Source organism: Sinohyriopsis cumingii, chromosome 6, assembly GCF_028554795.1.
Source record: "Sinohyriopsis cumingii isolate HCF-2022 chromosome 6, ASM2855479v2, whole genome shotgun sequence".
NCBI classification, from domain to species: Eukaryota; Metazoa; Mollusca; class Bivalvia; order Unionida; family Unionidae; genus Sinohyriopsis; species Sinohyriopsis cumingii.
Window position 1 is genome coordinate 71,978,751 of NC_142966.1, and position 24,129 is coordinate 72,002,879.

Below are 24,129 nucleotides of genomic sequence, written 5' to 3' on the forward strand. Positions count from 1 at the left end.
AATAGTGTAAGGGTGCAAAAAATTGGGTAGAGATAATTTCGCTGTACATTCTTTCGGGTCAGCGCGAGAAGCATACATTAAGTTTGACGTATGGGTTGGACACAACATAAATTGTTGAAGGCGAGAGGTGGAATCTCTTCTGCATGGAGCAATAATTGAATTTTATTTAGATCTCGCTCGATTAATGATTAGAGCTAGATAGAGTGCAGTGTTAACGTAAGATCAATAACGGTAAAATGACAACAGTTGAGACGAACCAGGAAACATCTTTAGTAAGGTGCGGCCATTTGAAGCTAGTGTCATAAGATGATATTTTCCAGAATAGTTATTAATAAAGGTGGACTAGAGGATTATTCTGATTTCTATGGGAGTGATAGAGATTTTGGCGGTTAAAGTAGTAATAATGATTGGCTATGCTACAAATGGGGGGGGGCGGCACAGACGAAATTCGGGGTTTTAAATTAATCTTCTTCACGATATTAGTCAGTCCAAGTTTTCTAAGTTTGTAATTATTGTTGACTGTTTTCATTTTAAATTCGTACTTCATCTTTTCCGTGAGTTCTGAAAATAAGTGTGCATGTCATATGATTCATGCATTGCAGGAAATTAAAAAAAATTCGTTATATGAACGAGTTCGAATTTACTTGTTTATATGTAATAGAAGTCATGTAGTATGAGATTTCGTGTATTTCTTCCGGCACAAATTGTGTGAATAAGTAAGTATTTGTCTTAAATGATTTGTATCATTTATTCTGAGGATTGATGTTTCCTATGTCTGGAAATGTATGTCAATGAATCGCTAATTACCAAAGTACAGTAGTTAGAACAAGAAGTAAATTCCATTAATTCGTTCGAGTTGCGAGTTCTCCTAACCGAGACTAGAGTAACGTGTGCTGACTGGCATAGCAGAGTTGATAATTTACAACCACAGCTGTTATGATGGTTAAACTAAAGAGATCTAATTTTGTAATGGTCTCAGATCAAATGCGAGAGCAGCTTGAATGGCATACAGTCACGATTAGTAGGGTTATGAGTGTGTATTAGGGGCGAAATTGCCATAGCTAGTTCTGTTGAAATACGATCGCCGATATCTGACGCAAATGAGCGGGAATATTGGTTGCTTGCAGGAGAGGAAAACCTGACATATATTTAGGTTTGGTACTATATTTTTATTTTTGAAGGAAAATAAAATAGCTCCATACCTGTCTTACAATGTGGAACAAGAACGTAGTCTTCAACCAAGAGGTTGATGACCTGACCAGGCTAAAGAGAGATTGAGAGGGGGAAGGATGAAATAGTTTTTTATTGTTATAACAGAAAGGGCTGATTGAATTTCACTTGATTTTGTAGCTCTATTTCTGGGCAAAGGTGAATCATTCACATCAATTTCATTTTGTTTATGTAATTGATTAAGTTGCTGTATTTTATACATGGGGGCTCGTGTTATTCTATTCTGTATGTCTGCTCAGATCTCTGTTATTCCATCTCTTAATTTCATAGCTTATTTAATTGTTTATCCAAGCGGGGCTAAAACACCGTAGTCGATCATCTTCTAGATAACGATAACCAAAAAAAAAAAAAACCATAAGAAGTGGGGCAGACCACACATCTTCACCACCACCTCCAGACAAACAGATATTTCAAAATACATAAAATTTTGTAATCACGTGCAAACTGTGCGACATGTTATGTTCTTCAAACTCACAAGACTGGCGGCTCATCGAAACACCTTTCAATAATGCTTCCCTAAAAATGGTAAACTGTCATATTTATGCTTCCCTAAACATGGTAAACTGTCATATTTATGCTTCCCTGCAAAATGGTAGACTGTCATATTTATTTCTCGCATTTTCCATTCCGTTCAAAAAATATATTGGAAACGGCTGTAATTGTCATGATGTTTCTCTGATAATAATCAATGGTGATTTGTTAGCATTGGTTCCCTATCTTGGCTTGCATTCTTATCATGTGCGCGTTATATATGAATAGGGATATCCTGAGTAATATATATTTTAAAAGATGGATTCCGCCAACAAGAAAAATAATTTGTTTTATAATTTAGCATTAAAAAACTGGATTTGTCTGTTAATTGGGATCATGTGCACCCACGGTAAGCAATCATCTCAAACACTGATACGAACAGAGTGAACGACAGAAAGAAGAAAGGTAGTTTTAGCTTAAAGGAAATAAATATAACGAACGAAATTAAACTTACAGATACCAAAAATTAGATACATTTAATTGGAAGATCATAGCTGGTGCCACTTCATACATTCCTAACGCAAAACCTATTTCACAGCTCACGAACGAAGCGCCTGAAGGGATATTATCTTATATTCCGCGTTCTATATTCAATACTGTATTACCTGTTGCCACTTTGGCTAGACCAGGGTCTAAAACACGTGGCCTGCCAAGCCGTATCATGTGGCTTGCAATATGACTGGTGTCACAAGGTGTCATGAGGCATAACAAAGGTGGTGTGGCCCATGGGCGATCGAAAATGACCTCATGCTGTCCTCACTGTGTTTCGAATTTGAGACCCCTGGGCTAGACGTTGAGAACCGGTAAGGAGAAACTATTAATACAACTTTTGTTTATTTTCACCTTGAAGATTCTAAGGAAGCAGTGGGTGTAATACCACATATAATGCAGGGCTAGAGTTGGCTCAATCATCCTAATTCAGTGTGCCAACATTCTAATTCAAATTTGGCTTGGTGTTATGGGCTTTAACGCTGTATCTCAGCACATGAAAGGTTATACATGAAAGCAAGTATATTTTGTACGAGGAAGAACCATCGACCCAAGGGATGTTACTGGCAAGCTTTCTCACATTATCACGTTTTCCGAGCCGAAACTCGACCCCATGCATACAGAGGTGAGATGCGAGTGATCTGTGAAGGCGACTGGCCATTACACGAGATTGTTGTTTAAGCGTAAAGGAAATAAGTCCTAAATTCTTTCAATAAAGATTTTTTTCCAACAAAATTTGGTAATCCTTTAAGCAGAGTAGACCACATGCCCACCAGCTCCCCCAATTCAAAGTGTCTGTCTGTCTGTCCGTGGATGGATGGATGTACATTTGCAACGACAAACTTCTCAGATTTGACAAATGTTCTTTATGTATTTATCTGTTCATACGCCACATAATATACATTTCTTTATTCACTCACTCATGGAGACGTTCAGTCTTTTTACATTGCATTTTTCATTCTTTCGTAGAGAGATCTCCTCTCCCCTCCCCCCCCCCCCCCGCCCCCTAAATCTGTTTCGCATATTCTGCTTAAAGGATTACATTTTAAAAATATTCTTCAATGAAGCATTTGAGGATTTCCTGCAGTCTCAAGTAATTGCCCGACAACAGAGTGAGCTGGTTCCAAAAATTGGAATCCGTCGTGTTAGGTTAGCATTTTAGAATCACAATGCACGGTATTTTATACCAATATACAAGGACAATATGTCGTTTCTTTACACACACACACACACAAAAGAATGAAAAGAAGTAAATTTGCATCAGCATTCACATGAAAATCCATTTGGCACGGTTATCAATCTCTCATGTTTTATGCTATGCTACGTCGATAAAACTGCGACAGACAATTTTGGCAGGATTAACGGTTATTGCAATTCTATATAAACCTCTGCGTTTCGTTGTAATCCCAAACTTTCTATATCGTTTATCATGTAATCTCCAACTTCAAATTTATGATATAAAATATGTTTAAATTTTGTTAAGAAATCTAAAAGAGGGATCAAAATCCATCCAAGAAAGAAAAATTGCTAATGATAACAGACATGTCTTTTAACTGTACGTTATGCACAGAAAATGATATTTGTTTTTCAAATGATAAATCTCTATTTAGTTAGCATTTCTGATCCCTCTGACACATAACCTGAAATGTGTCTCGCACAAATGTATTCACATAGCCGCTCTCGATGCGTGAGCGACAAAGCGATGGTAAATAACTGAACTGCATTTAGAATATTTTAACAAAGAATTTGTGTTTGGTTTTAACAGCATATCAACATATGTAGTACTGAGACAAAGATAGTAGAAAGTCCCTTGGTCAGTGACACACCATCGCAGCCGACTTCTGCTGATCTGGGCGGGAATAGAACCTGCTCCTATTTGGAATAAATTTGAAAACGTTTTATATAGCTTAGAAATGTAGTGCATGATTTCTCTTAAATTTGTTTTCGTCTATCATAGTCAGCATATATTCGAATTATTATTTTTTTTTATCATCATTTGCAAACTCTTAAAGGCTTGATTGTTTGTCGATAGCTGATCCTTGAAGTAGAAGAAATCAGAGGAAACACTTTAATCCTTTAAATGGACGGTGAAAGGCTGAAAACGGAATCTGGTAAATTGAGAAAATAAACATGCTGAGGTATATGAAAGTTTCTGAATATTATTCAGTGAAAACCCCGAGTTGGTAGTAAAATTAGGTCTCCATTGCATGGCACTTGTGGGTATTAATTTGAAAATTTATCTGGAGTTATCGTGTACTTGCAAGATGGCAAGACGAACTTAGAAATTATGGTTGGTAAATTTAAACGTCACAGACTGTATCCCCGGCCCAGTCTAGTGTTGAATTGCTGTCAATGCAATCTGTTTCACTCGAAAATATGAGCAAATCGATAATTTCACGATTAGATATGCAGCATCAAGCAGTTAATATGTGATATCAAGCGGGTTTTATTCAGTCTTTCTTTAATGGTAAAATATGTAAATTTCTTCTACATATTTTTGAATCTTCCATAATGAAAACTCAGCTTGTTATTATAAATGTCGGATCTTTACGAATAATTACGTTTAATTGTTTTATAAGGTGTAATCAGAAAACTGTATCTAAAGTGAGTTGATTAAGCATGCATTATAGCTGACACCCTGTAAAAGACATCGTGATGAATTAGAGAGCTTGTTGATAAAGACAGGAATGATTCATACTGGAGACTACAATTTACAAGCTATATTATTGATATAATAAGCAAGGAAGCTTTGAGTGGGATGCCAACACCCTGGCAAGATATTTATCAGAGAGGGCAAGTACACATAAAACGCACTTAATAAATGAGAAAATGTTATAGTGGATTTGACAAATTTCGAAACATTCAAACTAAAAACAACGGTTCTCCTGAAAATCTTTGGATGATTTGCAGTCTTACAAAGAATTACATGTATTAACACATTACCACACCCTAGAAATAACTAATAAATTACATCTAATTATGATTTTTATTCTGAAATTGTTCCAAATTTTTTAATTTGAACCGAAAATCTTCAACCACGTTCCATTTAGCCATAACGTTTGCCTACGTGACACATATCAAACAGGTGATTAAAGAATCATAAATATAATTATATTTTAAATAGTTAAAATTAATATGTGACAGCTATTTGGTAAACAAATGAATATTGTTTTGATTTATTGTGTCATGTTAAACGAAAACTTGCTGTTAATAGCATTAAATACGTAACAAGATTACTCGGCAATGTCCGTACAATCTTTACTGACGGAAACTACCCAAATACCTATACGAAATACCGTTGTACGTACCACGGGAAAAATATACTGCGGTAAACCGGTATACCAATAACACAGCGCACCTCTAGTTTTTATAGCGAGTTTTAGGGTAGGGGTGAAGGCGTAGATTTCAGGAATTGAAACGATTAATACTACATTTACTGTCAATACGGTCATCGATAGATCATGAGAAAAAGGAAACCAATAATTATAATTAATGGAAAGAACGAAGAAAATGACGTACATTCAAACGCAGACTCGCGATTTCCTAGCATGCATCATATATATTACACTGAGAAGACAATACATCAGAACCCTAGTTTTAGACAATAGTTATCAACAATAACTCTTCAAAAATAAACCGCTTTCTTTAGAATCGTACTTCTCAGACACCGTATCCGTGTAAGTATAGTTCCTATCGTAAGATCTCGCAGCGTTCTTATTGATATTTGACGTTCTTATTTCGCCAATAAAATAACGGTTTAATGAAGATATATTTGCTGTTCATTTTTAAGACGCTAGGAAAGGGGACGACGATTTTTGCCCTAATCTGGGGTCCCGGGGAGGGGGACAGAAAAAAAATATACAAAAACTGCAATTACAGTGTCAATTTGGCATGTATTTTTTAAGGACTTATAATTACGACCTGAGTCACGGTCCAGCAGGGTATATGGGATTGGGGGTTTTGCGAGGGCAGTTTATAAAATGAGGATTTATTATGAGACACCTAAGTAGTACTAGTTTGTATTGTTTTTGTTTGGTTTTTGTTTTGTAATTTGTTTTGTTTAAAAAAATTGTATGGTTTTCGGTTGTTGTCAAAGTATAATTAAATATGTTTCCAATCTCAAAACTAAGACGAGAAGACCTGACATACACGTAGGTGCGCTTTCCCGGCTTGATGTGTGTAGCAAATATACAGTACACCCGCTGCTAATGTACAATTACGTCTAAAGTACTTCCCGTGGCCTAGTGGTTAGAGAGTCCGCCTCGGATGAGGGAGATCGTGGGTTTGTTCCCCGGCCGAGTCATACCAAAGACTTACAAAAATGGTACTAACAGCTGCCTCGCTTGGCGCTCAGCATTAAGAGGTTAGTGTTAGGACTGGTCGGCCTGGTGTCAGGATAATGTGACTGGGTGGGACATCATGCTACACGTCTGCGGCATTATGCCCCAGTGCTAAACATCACTATAAACTGCCACACTGCAGACATCGTAGCGATATGACTGAAAAATTGGTAAAGCTAAGTTAAAAATACAAATCACATCACACATCAAAGTACTTCCGCCCTTTTTAAATACCGAGCTGCAACTGAAGCAATGGCCTAGTGGTTAGAGCGTCCGCATCGGATGAGTGAGATCGTGGGTTTGATCCCAGGCCGAGTCATACCAAAGACTTACAAAAATGATACTAACAGCTGCCTCGCTTGGCGCTTCATATTTCATTTAATACTAATCCTTTAAATTTAGCCTGTGAGGAAAGCATTTTCGCAGCCATGATTGCATACCAAAGAATCCATGCCTTAGAAAACCTGCAATTATTCTTTACATTTTTTAATCATTTTTTTATTCTTAAAAAGGCTTGAAAGAAGTGAATCATTTTCTAAGGTATCTTGCTGTGATGTTTTCCATGCATTTAGTAACAAATTCAATGAATAATTTGTGCTCATTTGGTATCAACACTTCTGTGCGAATTGAGGACATAGCAGTGACAATTATTATATTATATATTACAGACAACCATATAACCTGGGCTATAATTAAATACATTATCTAATCTTTTTGAACCTCGAGATCAAAGGACCATCAAAGAAACTCCAAACGACTTGTTCTATGATTCTCTCTTACCTATGGATAGGTTTCCAGAGGTGAAATTTGATAGACGCAATATTTTTCGCTCCTCATTCTGATTTCTGGAGAAAAGTTTAAAGGTCACGTTCAACTGCATCAATAGAAGACCAAATCATTTGTTTGCGTCTTTTCTTATGTTTAACAAGTTTTGTTTGAAAATATGTCTACAGCATAAATTCAAAATATATCAAAGTTGCCTCCAAATCGTGTTGTTATTCTTTATTAAAAGGGGGAAAATATTTAAATACGATGGCAGGCATTGTTATTATCGTGTTTCTTTTTCTAGCCTTTACTTTCTTTTCAACATTTGAATCAATCTTCAAGTATTGAACTTCAAATAGTGCGTCATAATAGTCCAAAACAGTCTAATGTCATAATGTCCAAACCAGTCTATTTTCATAATGTCCAAAATCAGTATGTTATCACAATAATGCAAACCAGTCTGTTGTGAGTTTGTATTTTTGTGCGCATACATTTTCATGGTTTTGCAAAGGAAAGCAAATTCATATATTAGGAATGGGGTTCATTATTTCGAGGGTCTTACAAATTAATCGTTTGCAGAAACCACGAAATCGAAAGAATTTGTTTCCCACGAAAGTCAGTGAATTCAACGCCATGAAAAGTTAATATGATCAGTACAATAATATCGCAAACATGAGTCTCGCAGCTTGCCTTTGACGTGTTACATTTTATATGTCGGATAATGAAGTAATTACCACCGAGAATATTCTGTTCTGCTGAGCAGAAGAAGAAAAAAAACAGCGGAACTCGAATTTAGTCACCGAAAGTCGATTTCCTGTTTCTATTTTCTTTACTATCGTTGAACAACCCAGAAAATCGACTGTATTAATTGATTTTAACGCCATCATTGTGGCTTCCAATGGAACTTACGAACCGTCTTAGGGGGTCCGTTTTGATTGTTCATTATTACATTTTGTGCAATTATTATTACATGCTTTACATTGCTTATTAAATGATGTGCAATTATTATGTAATTATATCCCGTATATGTTTTACTACTATAGGTGCATTTCTAATTATGTGTGTATGTTTTTTATACGATGTGCAGGTTTTACAATATTTTGCGCATTTCATGTACTGCTGTTAATAATTCTTATGCACAATTTATAATTGGATGTGTGCATTTCTAATTATATATGTTGTGTATTCGTAAATATATGCTGTGTATTTTTAATATATGCTGTGTATTCATAATTATATGTGTATTTTTAATTATATGACGTGTATTTTTAATGATATGGCAAGCATTTTTAATTACATGATGATGTTATTCTTTAATATTTGATCTGCTTTTGTTCGTTATGATGTAGTAGAATTCCATACAACATAATTGCACAGTCTGAGGTTAACCAAGCCAACAAGTCCCGTACTATTTCATATGTTGCCTTTCAGATGACGTCATCTGCAGCCATATTGGATAGTAAAGCCTTAGGATTATAAAAGGGATTTGACAATTTAAACAAGCTATTTTCGTGTTAATACAAATGTTACAAAATATATATCGATATAATCGGGTCAAAATCGGTTTTTGTCGGTGTCTTCGTAATTTGCGTACCGATTTGGCGTGTTTTTACCTATCAAAATTGGCAAATCTTGATTGATTTGTATATGAACCGTCGCCACCTTGCCTTAACACGGGTAGATTTTTGCAAAACGAGGCTTAAACCGGTTTGCTGAATTTACTGAAAATGTTCTGTGGTGGTTACTTTACAGCCAAAATCTAGAGTATTAACTAAAATTTAAAATTTCCATAAACCAATTTTTTAGAAGAGCCCTCACCCATTTGCGCAGATAATAACAGAAAACACGTGTGTCTTGAGAATGATACCCAAGTAGCAGACACTTTATTGTTATTGCCTATAGATTAAGCTGATTTGTGCGATCCTATCGATCCCAGACCGCTCCCGTGGCCTGAATGGTTATAGCGTCCGCCTCGGATGCGGGAGGTCGCGATTTAGAGCCTCAGCCGAGTCATACCAAGGACTTAAAAAAGTGGTACTAGCAGCTGCATCCCTTGGCGGGCAGCATTAGGAGGTTATTGTTAGGACTGGTCGGCCTCGTGTCAGGATAAATATGTGACTGGGTGGGACATGATGCCACATGTCTGCGGTATGATGCCTCAGTGCTAGACATCACTATGAACTTCTGCTCTGCAGACATTGTAGCGATATGACTGAAAAATGTTTAAGGCTACGTTAAAATTCCAAATCTCTCTCTCTCACACACAGACACACACGGACAAACACACACACACACACACACACACACACACACACACACACACATCACCTTATATGTGCATGGACGGGAAGCCTAAAGGAAACACAATATCATCGACAAAAATAAATGTTTGTAGGTTACACAGCTTCTTTACATTGTTAGTGTCTGGTATATCACCGTAATTATCCTGTATGTCATTGTCAAAGTTCTCGTGTAATAAGCTGATAATGACAGTCCAATAATTTTAGAAACAGTTCCGATTACATATGCTTTGCCGGCTACACCATTATCCTATTTTAATCAACCTTTCTTGAATGAATATGAGAAAGGCACTCCAATACGGAAGTACTTTTTTTCTTTCTACAAATAAAAATAGCCCCATCATACCCAAATATAATAAAATCTAATAAAGAGGTAACCTTTACTAACAGTCTGTTATAAGCCTGTCTACAAAAATGGCCGCCTTAGGAAAAGATGGCTATAACTTCACAGGTTTACATCCGGGTCTCCGCAAGACGTGCAGTCTGGTCAGTCTGGCTAGAGAAGCTGCGTTTATATGTTACAATATACACAATGGTGGATCATTCTTGTGTTATAGGAGCATGTTCACAATAAAGCAACAGACGATCAGAGGGTGTTCAGTTTTTAATATTGAATATGCCTCTTATCAGTCAAAAAATGCTTGGAAACAAACTATATACGCGCCAAGATGGCATGTCAGTATGAAAATGGAGATTAAAGACGTTTTCTGGCGATTATTTGAAAACACTGGACAACAAATTTTTACAAAAGTCATGTTACTGAAATAAAATTAGTCAATTCTTATCAATTTTTATGTGCTGAACACGAATATGACAGTCAAATTGCAAAATTGGCTCTAGTTTTTTTGTAATCTGCAAGAAATTAATGTTTACATAACGAAATGCATTCTAATAGTAAAAGGTCAACTGTAATAGCCTACCTATAAAAAATCAAGTCATTGACTACATCTTAGATTTCTTCGCCTGTCTCTTGTACAGCTGTTCGGGAGCATCTCTGAGGAGTGTCCAGCAGTAGTCAGCCAGCATTGTAGTGGACCATTTTCCCTGGTATCTTTGTTCCATTGTTGCGATATCTTGATGAAAACGTTCGCCGTGTTCATCACTAACAATACCACAGTTGCTAGGAAAGAAATCCAAATGGGAATGAAGGAAGTGAATCTTTAGAGACATATTGCAGCCAAGTTTCTTATACTTCATCAACATGTCTTCTACTAGTTCCTTATAGTTTTCTGCCCTAACATTTCCGAGGAAGTTTGTAGAAACTAGGCGAAAAGCATTCCATGCTTGTTTCGCGTCACCTTCCAGCAAGTTGTTGAACCGGTCATCTTTGAAAAGCTTTCGAATCTGAGGACCCACAAAAACTCCCTCTTTAATCTTTGCTTCGCTGAGTCGAGGGAATTTTTCATGCAGGTATCGGAATGCTGGCAAAGTCCGGTCAATGGCTTTCACGAAGTTCTTCATCAAACCTAGTTTGATGTGAAGGGGTGGTAGCAAGATTTTCTGAGCCTCAACCAGAGCTGGGTGTTGGATATTCTTCTCTCCAATGGCTACATTCTGCCTGTGAGTCCATTCCTTCCTCATGTAGTGCATTTCCCTTGCTCGGCTATCCCACTCGCATAAGAAACACATGTATTTTGTATATCCTTGCTGCAGTCCCATTAAAAGGGCAACTACCTTCAAATCACCACAGAGGTGCCAGCTGTACTTGTTATACTCAATGGAATTCAGTAGCTGCCTTAAGTTATCGTATGTCTCTTTCATGTGGACAGCATACGCTACTGGAATAGATGGAAGAATGTTTCCATTGTGCAAAAGCACAGCCTTGAGACTCAGTTTCGAAGAGTCCACAAATAGTCTCCATTCTTGTGGGTCATGAGTGATTTTTAAAGCATTCATGAGGCCCTCAATATCGGAACAGAATATCAGATTACTTTCCTTTCTGAAGAAAGGCTCCAATTGCTGGTGGCGCTTTCGATATGCAGTAATTGTGACATCTTCTTCTAGAAGATTCCATTGTTGGAGTCTTGATCCTAGCAATTCTGCCTTGTTCTTTGATAAGTCCAAATCACGAATCAGGTCATTTAGTTCTTCCTGTGTTATTCTGTGTGGGGTTGATGATGCACCACAGTGAAAATCTGGATCACTGCATGCTGATGGACCAGGAGAAGAACAGGTCGACTCACCTTTGTCTTCGTCAGATGAATCAAGAGAATATTCTGCTGGAGGTTCTGGAATAGGAAGTCCCTCACCATGTGGAACTGGTCTCAATGCAGACGGAATGTTTGGGTAGACTATTCTCGACTTCTTTCGCTTCGTTATTCCGCCGGAAAGAGGAGGAACCAAGCAGAAGTAACAGTCATTTAGGTGGTTGCTTGGCTCTCTCCACACCATTGGGACTGCAAACGGCATTGATGACCTTTTGCAATTCAACCACTGTGAAAGCTGTGTTGTACATGTAGCACAGCATATATGCGGAGCCCAAGGCTTGTCTTGGTCACCAACCTTGCATCCGAAGTAAAGATGATATGCCTTCTTCACTTGAGAATTGATACTTTTCTTCTGGTTGGCAAATGTCACTTCCCCACAAATATAGCAAAAATTGTCCGCGGTATTAACACACTTTCGAGGCATTACTGTTCTTTATTGTACGTAAATGGATAAAATAATAAGTTTTATGTAACAGTAGCTTGAACTGTCTCGCACAACGTCTAAAATATTTTAAATGCTGAACCTATCTAATTGGGCTTTATATAGTACACTGCTTATGTCAGCTTCAGCAGCCGCCTGGCATTAGTATAATAGGCCTACACATGTATAGTACACTGCTGACGTCAACTTACTTCAGCAGCCGCATGGCATTAGTATTGCATTGCATCAGAAAATGATGCAATCAACTGTGGATGATGTGAGCATGATGGTATTATGCAATGTTACATCATTATTCCGGATGTTGCTGCAGTCCTACTGGAGAAATTTACACAGTGAAACATAGAAAATGAGGTATATGAATATCTTCAAAACGAGAGCCAATACAAATTTTTCACGGTTATATTCATGTTCGGCACACCAAAATACTACAGATTAGGGCCTTTTCAAGTCAGTAATGATTTCACTGTTGACCAGTGAAATTGGCAATGGAATTATGTGGCCAAATGCAAGTTCAATTCAGAGATTTCTTGACCGATGCCAGCTTCGTTTAAGGAATAAAATGAATCTCCTCAAACTCCTGCCTCAGCCCTTAACCCGTGAAGTCAGCCAACATAATTGAAATCGCCAGATATCTTGCAAACGAAAGTGACAAATCTTAACACAACCCTTTCTAAATCACCAGCCAAACTGGCAAGTTCAAAAGAATGATATTATATTTATAATGTTTCGTTTTAATTTCCATGTTATTTAACCTCCGTAAAGGGATGTGTACACTCAATTTCAACCAAGCACCGATAGTTACTGACCGACTATATGACGTTTAGAAGATGACGATAGCATTTTCTTCCTTTATCTCAATATAAAACAATTCCAACAAAGATTATTTACGAATCTGAGCAAGAGTTCCTTTTCTCAAGATATCTGACGGAAACATTTTTCAAAAAATTAAATAATAAAAAAACAAAACATAAAGCCCTCGGAAAAGTAAATGGTTGGTTCCTTACATTATTGATTATTTACTTCAGCAACATTCATATATGATGATTATGGTTATGACGATGAGAATAATGATTATATGTGGTACTGTAAACAAACCAGCGTCCAACAGAACACATATTTCACTTCCGGATTATCACCATGACCTTATTACTCACTGTACACTGTCTCCAAAACACACACAGACAAAAACACACACAGACAACCACACCATAAGCTCATATTCTAAAGAATAAACAATTGCATTTACATCCATACCAAGAATGCCTAAATCTAAATCTTGTATCACCACCAAAAGGAGACAGGAAAAAATGCTCTAAAAATAGACTGGAACTACATTCGTGGGTACTGAACCGGAACTATTGTGATCTGATTCCTGACAGGCCCAACTTTTATTGCCAATTTTAGTCAAACTTTTGTATTTGTATGCCACACCTATTTCAACTTTATACATAAAGCCTTCTGGAATTTCCTTGCAAACAAGACGCGTGACAGCTGTCAGAAAGTGTGTAGTGTTGGTGTTCCACAGGGTGCAAGTTGCGGTCCAAGTGTTCTTGAGAAACCAAAACTAAATTTGCTATATCGTCCCTAATTATAGGAATATTTCAGTGCAGTAAAAACCTAATTGTAATACATGATAAGGCCTGTCTGAAAATATTTTGAAAATTTAAAACTATTGATCAATTAAATTGTATTGGAAATTTAAATAAACATTTAAATTTTAAAAACTTAATTTTATTGAAAAATTAAATTTTTATACAAGTTATAAAATTCAATTTGACAAATTTTAGACAGCAAAGTTGACTAATGAATGGTAATTATAACAAATGATAGTTTGGGTCTGTATAACTGATAACATTTTTCCCAAGGATAGTGAAGCATGATAGCTCAGTGATTTTGGCAGCAAATTGCAATATGCCTGTCCAGATGCATATAGGTGTACCCACTAAAGAAACAATTACAGATGTTATGTTCCACGTTTATTGTGTCAGGTACTTAGGCAGTTGTTTGTATAACTAATAGCGCACTCAAATTTATAGTATTAATGGGACCACTACCATATTTTATAGCAAAAATGCACTCCATTTCAATGTCGATAACTACAAAAGACGACAATGTGATAGGAAAATACAATTTCAGGGAGGCTCTACCTTACTGAACAAAGGTATGAATCTCTCTGATGAAGACCCAAGCCATGTCTTTGAGGTGCTGTATATTAGTGTACTGATATGATGTAATATTGGTCACTTATAACCTTATAAAACATTGCTATCACCACCGGACTACTGGAGAACTTCCAAACTGGTCCAAATCTAACACTTTTTTCCAGATACCAGTCTAGACCTGAAAAGATATAACATGTTTCACTTAATTCTAGAAAACAGTAAGATCTAGGTTAATGAAGTTAAAATGTGTTAGATATGGTGATTTCAAAATATAACATTCAGGTTGCAAACATGAGGAAAATAGTAAACTTGACAGTGACACTCAGAAATTTGAAGCAATTGGCATGTATTAAAGTGATTAATGCATCCTAAAAATATATGAGGTTTCTAGAAGCATATTTAGCCATTTACAGGTTAAATAACTGATCAAGTAGACTATGTATCATAAAGTTTAAGGCAATGTCGGAATAGTGAGGTTTGATCATTGGTGCAAACAGTAGTACATACCACTATACAGGAAAGTCAAGTATCAATGTACTAAATTAACATGTATTACTATAAGCAATCTTATTCATGAGGACAATAACATTTTTTGATATTGCAAGTGACTGCAGCCACAGATCAACTATAGGTACCAATAGATCCTAGATCATCAACTAAATGTGAAATTCTGATCTCCAAAAGTTGTAAACAAGGATGGACATATACAATGTACTTGTTAAAATTACATGTGCAAACATAATTCCAATGATCTGTTTGAACATTTTTAGTATATTTTTAAGAGTGTTGGTTACCAGTTATGAGGCTGAATGATTCAATGGAATCAGATATCAGCTGATGCTACAATACCGCACTCTGTCAAAGTACTAAACTGAAATATGTTACCATACATAGGTATATTCATGATGAAAATAACATTTTGGGATATTTTCAGTGCACACAGCCAGAAATGTGCCTTCAGATTCACTATAGGTACCATGTCAGCCTATATGATGTACTGAATGTGAACTTCTGATCCCAAACATTCTAAAATGGATGAATATTTGTTCATGTGGGATATGTAACCATGTTAAGATCAGTTGCACAAAGTAAAATTTAAATAATCTGTTTGAATATTTCTTGTGTAATCTTTAGAGTGTCAGTTAACAAATATTTTTAGTAATTAATAATGCATAAAGCAAAACGGATCATTAGAATTCCCGTAACATCATATAGGCCACAATGTCGCACTACATCAATCAATATCTTAACGAAACTGAACAATAAAATGGAATGCATTTTTCTTTCAACTTAAATCATTTTGCTGTTTTCTTACATGCAAGGGTAAATATACCTGGGGAAAGTATATTTTATCCCTTAGACCTGTGTTTCATTCTCTGACAGCTTAAAATGATTTAGTAGAGAACTTGGGTAGGTTCTAGTATGAAGTGTTCATCTCCGTCTTCTCACTAAATACCCTATAACTATGTTTATAAACAATTACTGAAAGATATACAAGCAGACATTTGTTACTCAGGAAGTAACCCCATCATAAACACATAGATTAATTGTTTGGACCCCTAATAAATAGCTTGATTGACCTAAAGACTCAATACAAAATATAATTTTGTCTTCATGTATTTTAAATGAAGGTCTCATTTTGACTTACAAAGATATTTTCTCTGACAAATTTTGACACATACCCATCACTGGAGCTTGTATATGGTGATGGAATATATACATGCTGATATCATTGAATATCTTTACCAATAAATATTATATATGTGCATTTGGGTGATTTTCTTTTCTTCATTTAAATTTTTAAAATAAAAAGTAATTTTTTATTTTGAATTTTATTCTTATATTTTCAAAGTCAATATACATAACCTATTAAAATGTTATGTGTCTATCATTAATAATAAAGTTTTCATACCAATTTAAACTTTACTCAGATACTATACTGACAGGACATAGAACACAATTAATTTTACTATATATTCTCTACATTTGTTTCTCAGTACTGAACTTTCCACTGTGTGCCAGTCAATACAAATCATACGTTAACCTAAAATACATTAAAAGATGACTTCACGGTGAAGTTCTTGTCAAAGGTTCACAGGCATTTTTTTTTTTTTTTGAAAGGCTGGACTGTAAACAAACCTGCGTGCAACGCAACACAGATTTCACTTCCGGATCAAGACCTTATTACTCACTGTACACTCTCGCCAAAACACACATATCCATACCAAGAATGCCTAAATCCAAATCTTGTATCTCAACCAAAAGGAAACAGGAAAAAAATGCTCTAAAATAGGCTGGGACTACATTCGTGGGTGCTGAACCGGAACTATTAACTGTAACCTGATTCCAAATCTATATGCTGTGATGGAGGCCAACAAAGCAAAGAATTAAAGCTATCCAACATAATATAATGTGTGTATGTATCTTATTAATCACGTCTTCATTTGATATCAATTTGTAAGGTTCTCATCAGTCTAAATCGATCTATGCCAATAAAAATGTGCTAAATGCAAAATAATTTTTTTTATTATTTTTTAATCAGTATCGCATGCGAATTTACCGATTTTCATATCCTTGCAACACGCCTCTACCCATGCTGTTTTGCGATGGTACCATATATTTCGACGCTAATATTATAGATGTGAAGCATAGAATGCAAGCTGTACAACTGTATATAATATGTGTAGATATGTTATTAATTACTTCTTCATTTGTCCGTTTACCTAATGCTTTTCTATACGAATGTTAGCGTATTAAATACGTCTTCATTTGTCCGCCCGTGCGCCTAATGCCTTCCTGTATGACAAATTTGATATCAATTGATGTGTTCCTCATCACTCTACATCAATAGCCATTAGAAACGTGTAAAACTGCAAAATAAAAATGTTGGTATTTTTTTTACTCGGTATTGCTTAGGGTTAGCGACTGGCTAGCTGATGCATCCATAACGGAAGTATTGCTCACCGGAAATAGGGATTGTAAATTCACGCACACGGTTTCTGGTTTCAATGTACCAAAGAGTTCTTCAATGCAAAATGTCTCCAGAAATTCAAACGCGAAATCAGCATATATAGCTATCGAGGCTTGTTTTTAGTTTCTAATTCGTTTACAATTTTGCTAACAAATATGCTTACATTTTTCAGTATGAGTTTATTTATATTTGGCATTAAATGTTGGTATTTTAAATATTAGAACGTATGTGATAATTTTTTAAAATCAAATCCAGTCTAGCCTCGCCAAGAATTCACACTCAGATAGATAATGAAATTCATCACCCAAAACATTTTTCTGGCATCTGGTTCATTTTCTTTTTTTATTCAATCAATCGATTTCAATAGGTAATTTATGGCCTGGAGACAGGTAAGTACGTTCTTCATATGGAATTCACTGCCAAAGCAAAGTCAACATAACTAGTACGGGGAATAATCCTACGTAAGGGGTGCACAAACCGTGGCCCGCGGGCCGAGGGCCGGTTTCGGCCCGCGAACGTCTTCTGTTCGGCCCTCAGGGCAAATTAAAACAACACAGAAATCTGGCCCGTGAACAGTAATTATATTAAAGAAATTAGTGTTTGCGGCCCTCGAATGGTCCTAGAAAATGCAATCTGGCCCTTGGCCTAAAAAGGTTGTGTACCCCTGTCTACGTCTAGCATTAAGTGTTTTGCTGTCTAATGCCATGGAGTTGATGCTAGATATGATTTAAATCAGGATTATTTACTGACGTTATAGTGCCTTCTTTTGCTTTAACACGCGATACTGAAACCGACTATAATGGCTGGTATCTATACAACGCGATTTTTTTCCTCCTTATCCCAGTTTTGTATGAATCCCTTGAGCGTCTGACTTGACTATGTTTTAAATCACTGTTGATAGAAAAAAGGAAGAGCGAACTATTATTAATGACTGTCACTAAAAAGGGAATAAAGATCCATAAATTTTGAATCTTTGGTAACTGTTAGGGCTTCCACGTTCGAAATAGCATAGTCAATCAGAGATGCATAATGAAATTGCCCATATCTCAGTCTTTACCACACTTTCCATTCAATATTATTAACTCTTTAAGTATGAAAGAAATTTCGTCCATACTCAGCCCCCCACCACCCACCCATGTGTGTGTTTCATATTCCACTGGTTTCAAAATTGGGGTAGGAAGGAAGTTTATATAACATTATAGATATTATAATGATTATTATATATAATGAACTCAGCACTTCAAGTACTGGGCTAAACCAGCTCAATTCGATGCAGAAATCAGTTTCGGGATTTTTATTACCCCGGGGAAAAATGCTAGGGTTGGCAACGAAAATCAGGGACGGTCGGTCGACCGGAAACACTTTTTTGTTTTTGCCTCATTCTTACATTAATCTTGAAAGCCTTGCTTTGGGGATAGATGTTTTGAATGAGAATGAAAGGAAGAGGCCTTGTTAAATGAATATGTTACTGCAATGTTAAAATCCAGAGAACCAGTCAGAAAATGCATCAACCGCTATAGTCATTCTCAGTGCGTGTTCTTGCATTCATATTTCCTTTTTTTTAAAAAATATATTGACATATGATATACACATGGATGTGATTTCAGCATGACACATTTCAATATTATCGATAGTTAAAAATTGGAATTTTCAGAAGGTAAATAAACAATATTTAAAATGACATCTCTGTCTGCATTAACAATTGTATATGATGATTTTAACCACATGGCATGGTCACTGGATCAATACATGTACGTAACAGAGCCAAACAGCTCATTTTTTTTATAAACACCTCAACACCATCATATTTCTGAAGATGGTTTTGTTTACTGGTTTGATGAATAAACCAATAGCATAGCAAAGAAATACATGTAATTCCAAGTCATCAACTTGGATTTCAAGCAAACAAAAATGTCCCAGTTTTCGGGAAAATGTAATAGCCTTTGTAGTCCATGAACGTTCATTGAAACAATTTAAAAAATTTATTGAATTTTCGGCATGATTAATATTCAGTTTTCTCTTTTTTTTCCTTTTAATTATCTGATGTTTTCAATGTATTTTAATTTCTATACGTATTCAAAATGGTATCACTTGCTATATTGTTTGCGAGTGCAACACTGCTCTGATAGGTCTATTTTAGTTTCCTAAGTTGGATTTTTTAAAAATTTGTTGTGATTGTTGACGCATCTGACAAGGTTTGTCATTATTGACACATTGACTAGATTTGTCATTGTTGACACATCTGACTACGTTTGACGTTATTGACATATCTGACTAGATTTGTCGTTGTTGACACATCTGACTAGATTTGACGTTGTTGACACATCTGACTAGAATTGACGTTGTTGACACATCTGACTAGATTTGACGTTATTGACACATCTGACTAGGTTTTGTCGTTGTTGACCATCTAACTAGGTTTGTGACTGTTGACACATCTGACGAGATTTGTTGTTGTTAACACATCTGGCTAGATTTGACGTTGTTCACACATCTGGCTAGGTTTGTTGGTTGTTGACACATCCGACTAGATTTGAGGTTGTTGACATTTCTGACTAGGTTTATCACAGTCGACACATCTGACTAGCTTTATCGTTGTTGACACATCTGGCTAGGTTTGTCGTTGTTGACCATCTGACTAGGTTTGTCACTGTTGACACATGTCACGAGATTTGTCGTTGTTGACACATCTGGCTAGGTTTATTGTTGTTGACACATGTGACTAGATTTGACGTTGTTGACATTTCTGACTAAGTTTATCACAGTCGACGCATCTGACTAGCTTTGTCGTTTTGACACATCTGGTTTTGTTTGTCGTTGTTGACACATCTAGCTAGGTTGTGTGTGAAGCACGTGTATTTGATGCAAATGCGTGATCTGCCGACTTAGCTGTATCCACAGTAGTCGCCCTCAATTGACTTGATGCCAGTATTGGCTCGGCCAACGCGGCTATATGAGAAAGCTTGTCAGTACCTTCGTATGAGTCAATGTTCTTCCTGGAGTCTACCCAGGTTCTTCCTCAACCCAATATACCGGGTGTCATGTATACCCTATCATGTGCTCAAAAAATGTTGTTGAAACCAAAGCAAACCATGTGCAAAGTTTATAATCTTGCCGCCACGGTTGAATAGGCGTCACTGATAATTTTCAAAGTAATTTTGGACCTATTTAAGTACTGAGAACAAAAGTCAAGGATGTAATAGTGAACCTGGAATTTATCGTAAAGACATCTACTGATGCGTGTAATAGTGAACCTGGAATTAATCGTCAATGCATCTATTGATGCGCGTAATAGTGAACCTGGAATTTATCGTAAAGACATCTATTGATGCGTGTAATAGTGAACCAGGAATTTATCGTCAGTACATCTACCGATGCGTGTAATAGTGAACCTGGAATTTATCGTAAAGACATCTACTGATGCGTGTAATAGTGAACCTGGAATTTATCGTAAAGACATCTACTGATGCGTGTAATAGTGAACCTGGAATGTATCATTAATACATCTTTTGATGCGTGTAATAGTGAACCTGGAATGTATCATTAATACATCTTTTGATGCGTGTAATAGTGAACCTGGAATTTATCATTAATACATCTATTGATGCGTGTAATAGTGAACCTGGAATTAATTGTCAATACATATATTGATGCGTGTAATAGTGAACCTAGAATTTATCATTAATACATCTATTGATGCGTGTAATAGTGAACCTGGAATTTATCGTCAATACATCTATTGATGCGTGTAAAAGTGAACCTGGAATTAATCGTCAATACATCTATTGATGCGTGTATTAGTGAACCAGGAATTTATCGTAAAGACATCTACTGATGCGTGTAATAGTGAACCTGGAATTTATCGTAAAGACATCTAATGATGCGTGTAATAGTGAACCTGGAATTTATCGCCAATACATCTATTGATGCGTGTTGTCGTTGTTGTTGGGTTTAACGCCATTTTTTTAGCACACAATAGGCTATACATGGCGGCCAGTATTAATGGTGGAGGAAGAACCCGGAAAAACCCCGGAAAGAACCACCGACCCACGAGAAGCTACTGGCATGCTTTCTCACATACCCACATTAGCCGAATCCGAGACTCAAACCCACGCAGACAGAGGTGAGATGGCAGTGATCCGTAACGGAGAGCGCTTTAGACCACTCGGCCACTCGGGGCCCCATTGATGCGTGTAATAGTGAACCTGGAATTAATCATCAAGACATCTATTGATGCGCTGCCAGCCTAAAAAAAAAAAAAACAGACGCATTCAATTGGACGTGCCTGTTACCGGTATAGAACAAACCCCCACTTCTACATATCGTTGCTAGGAGTTATTTTGATGTCTTTCACTTACCTGAAAGAGATTTTTATGTCGCTAAGGTATATGAAACATTTTACAATCAAGGTATAATCGATGGCTCCACATCTTTATATTTTACCGATAGTTAGTAATTAGTAAACAAAGAAAAGACAACATGGTAGGATAAACGTATTCTGCTGCAATCAAATGGGTTTAGAACAATTTCTGGACCGACGCGGCATTGTCCTGAGTGAATCCATAATTTACTATTATGAATTAGTCAAGGCCTGCAACTGACTGACTGACTGACGTCTGGTGACGTCATACATATGCTCAATGACATCGCATAACACCGTAGAAATTTCTCGCACTGAGGTCCGTGCTCGTTATTAACCAATGGAAAAGATCTATCGTATGTTGCACACAGTTTCTCTTATTTTGGAGGGTCGGTTATTGTTCATTTTCATTGTGCGTTAAAAATAATTATTCGGTTATTCCCCCCCAAAAAAAAAAATAATAAAAAAATAGACCGGTTTGTAAACAGCTACACAATATTGATTTGTTGATGGGAAGAGAGCTGTTTTGGGATCACTCTAATCCGATTCGAGGTATTTGGCTTTTTTCCAAAATTCAACTCAGTTCCGATTTTAAAACAAACTTCCTTCTTTCGAAAATATATAAAAGCATACTGTGTAACGAGTATTGATTCACGCGTTATCAGAACATTTGTGCTCGCTATTACATCATCACTAGCTTTAAACCAATCAGAAATCGATATTTGGGTGTCCTCGCTCACACGAAGAGGTGATTTACGTGATGTTGATCTTTTTACGTCTTTTGACTTTATTGATTGATTAAATCGTTATATAATACCGTGTTTGTTTTAGGTCTAACTATTTATCGTAAATATTTTGTTAACATCGATTCTCAAGATTGTCCCTAATTAAATTTGAAATCGTGTGCTTTCGTTTTATTTAACAAATTGAGTAAGAATGGGCAAACAGGTCCGTGTAAACTATTTTTCCCCACTTACTGGAAAGACAACGCCCTAGCTTGTGTGTTGAAAGTATGGGTTTGAATGCGAAAACACAATTTATGAGGAATATTGGATAGGAAGTGCTCCAAAACGAAACGTATCTCAGAGCAGACAGAAACTTGGCCTGTTTAAAGCCAGTCGGTCAAATAATATACGTTTGGAAGTATATCATGTTTTCGTCTTTTTCCTTTATTCCATCGTGTTTGTCATACAACACTCGATTGCCCAGACGGTTGTATAATCTTCGACCACGATTGAATCACTAGGTAAAAGGTCATGTGGAATAGTCTATTTTGTTATGTATGCGCAATTTTAACAATATTTTAATCCACGGCTTCCAATATATTCCTTTAGAGTTTCAAAACATTTATTTTTGGATAATTACGTTGTTTTTGATAATTGTACAGTTAAAAGTTTAGACCCCTACTGGGCGGGAGGGGGTGTCTAACCTGTAACAATATTGTTACAGGTTAGACCCTCCAATCCCACCCAGCCTTCTATTCGTTGATGGATACTATTAATTTTCTTGGTAACGACATATGTGAGCTAGCACAGCAAACATTTAGCATTATATGGTAATTTTACAATTTTTATTTATTATTATCTACGCGATTTGGCCATATAACAACAAAAAGGTCAGTTTTTATTGGTCAGATTTGTTCTTGTTGTTGTTTTTGGATTTAACGCCTTTTCTCAGCGCAAGATTACTAACAGTTAATGTTATTAGCATTTGAAACAGATGTACAAAAATTCTTATTAAGGGAATGTCAACGTACAAGGAGTGTATGTGTTATCTCCATGCGTAATGATGTACGCAATGCACTTGAGATAAATAATTTGACAGGTTTTTAGGTTTATTTCAATACATGGCTGATCACGTTCTGTACACATGCGCATAAAGTGCATACGAGACCTCATTTACCTATGTCTAGTGGTTTCGGCGTAATCACTGAAACAAGATTTAGCGCGAAGAAGTCAAAGTTCCAACGTAAAAATTATAATAACAAAAACAAAACAAATCACCAAATCATTCAAATAGGTTGTTTGCATAGGGATGGAAATACGTCATATTTGCATATTTTGAGCGGTTTCGCAGTATCGTGTTAACATCCCTTGTGATCGAAGAAAGAATGATGAGGACATAATCAAAGATGCGTCTACTGTAAGTTGCGGGGACGTAAAAACAAAACAAAACTCTTTTGCCATTCATAAAGAAACAAGAAAATCAGTAATAATTCCTTCGTATTCAAGTCTGCTCCCCGTTCAGCACGATATGTTATCCCGTCTACCCGTAAATGATATACTGTTACAACTAGTTTTACAATCTGTTACGAGCACTCATTCGGGATAGC

General features: G+C 36.3%; 1 long non-coding RNA gene across 1 annotated transcript; it reads left to right on the forward strand.

The window, feature by feature from the left end:
* Positions 1–2,380: 2,380 nt before the first annotated feature.
* On the forward strand, positions 2,381–16,984 carry LOC149797187 (uncharacterized). Its single transcript, XR_016421782.1, has 2 exons — positions 2,381–2,564; positions 16,588–16,984. It is a non-coding gene; the product is annotated as an uncharacterized LOC149797187 (long non-coding RNA).
* Positions 16,985–24,129: the final 7,145 nt, after the last annotated feature.